The 1,854-nt window shown below is 35.0% G+C and overlaps 1 pseudogene; it reads left to right on the top strand.

Annotated features, from left to right (window-relative positions):
* The first annotated feature begins 11 nt into the window (after positions 1-11).
* Positions 12-930, top strand: LOC149137659 (G1/S-specific cyclin-E pseudogene; annotated as a pseudogene).
* Positions 931-1,854: the final 924 nt, after the last annotated feature.

Here is a 1,854-nt window from a genome sequence, read left to right as displayed (position 1 = left end):
GTGTGTGTGTGTTGGAAAAAGAACACAATTATACTGAAGATCTACGTATATTGGATCGGCATCCCTTTTTACGGTATAAGATGAGGGCAATTTTATTAAATTGGCTTATATAAGTTACATCGAAAGACCTACTATTTATCACTCGATTTTACAGATCGTTATTTGTCAAATGAAAAGTGAGTGATTAAACAGCAACTTCAATTTATAGGAATCACTTCACTGTTTATTGCAGTCAAGTTGGAGGAAGTTTATCCTCCAAAACTCTCCGATTTTGCTTATGTCAGTGATGGTGCTTGTTATGATGCAGAGATTTTCAACCAAGAACTAGTTATGCTAAAGGTACTTGAGCTGGGATTTGTCTCCAATGACAGTGACTGCTTGGTTAAATATCTACCTTCAGCTTGTTAATGCTGGTAAAATAGCTGAAGATGGTTTTGTCTTCTCACAATATTCCTCAAATGTAACTCGCTTAATAGATTTGTGTATGTTAGACATTTCTTGTCTGCGCTTTAAAAGCAATGATATAGCGTCCTCAGCTTTGTATCATATGGCTTCCAAGTCTGTCGCATTAGCAGTGTCAGGATTATCCACGGCTGATTTGATTCCTTACATACAGTGGATGAACCCCTATGCTATTATACTTCGCGAAGCATGTCCAGTAGAACTGAAGTTTATTTCAACGGTGCATATTGATGATAGTCACAATGCTCAAACACATGCTGTTGATCTAGATTTCTGGGAAAAGGCACATTTGAGAGAAGCTGAACTGAAATCAACAATGTAATATGATACAGATCCTGTTCATCAGCTATATTATTAACCCCTTCACAAAGTGATAAGAAAGAAGTGTCAACCGATGCATTAATGTCGTTATCGTACACTCCTGACAGATCCCCAGAAGAAGTCACATCAACATCATCCTCTCCTTGATCACATAGGACAGTTACATGACTACACATCACATGTTACTTTCTCTTTAATTTAGCAGTGTTGCTCATAAATTTGGCTGTGCACTGCTACTGAAGACATGGCCGAGGCTATTGCAGATAATCCTTCTTAATAATTCATTATAGACAGCAGCTCTAAACCTGACATAATGTGCTAGCATCTTACCCTATCCTTCACTCGTACTACCTTGGATCATTAGTACTATTCCCTGTTAACATACCTGATGCATTGCAAACATATGACATAGATTTTTTAAATATTTTTATAGAACAATTTTTGTATACTCCTGATGGAACGAATAGCTTCATATTCATTTCCTCTGGACAACTCAAAAGTCTTTGTCCTTCCCCTTACCAAATATATAGATTTTTGCTAATTTTCATCTTAAAGAGAATCCAATGCATGAATGTTAACCCCCTTCCACCCCTTTCTTCTTTCTTTTTGTGGCAAAAAAAAGACAGCTGAACATTTGAGTATTATTTCTACCTATATCACAAGTTTATTGTGGTTCATTATATGTGTGTATGTATGTATGTATGTATGTATGTATGTATGTACATATGGATGGATGCATGCATGCATGCATGCACGGATAGATAGATAGATAGATAGATAGATAGATAGATAGATAGATAGATAGATAGATAGATAGATAGATAGATAGATAGATAACGGTAATCAAATGTTAGATGTTTGTTTTAAATGAGGCAAATTTGAAATTTCTGGTGAATTCCATTTGCAGAGTAATTACATACCAAAACAAAAGACTGAAAATATTTAGTATATTTGTAATTCCACGTTACACGTATACGAATTACATGATACGAGTTTCTCCTGTCCGTAATTCTCTAGGCAAAGATTAACAAATAATATTTATTATTGTTACCAGCATGTATGTTTTTGTAA

The sequence above is a fragment of the Octopus bimaculoides genome, chromosome 1 (genome assembly GCF_046866305.1).
Source record: "Octopus bimaculoides isolate indiv1 chromosome 1, ASM4686630v1, whole genome shotgun sequence".
Classification (NCBI taxonomy): Eukaryota; Metazoa; Mollusca; class Cephalopoda; order Octopoda; family Octopodidae; genus Octopus; species Octopus bimaculoides.
This window is presented reverse-complemented; position numbering and strand designations above follow the sequence as displayed.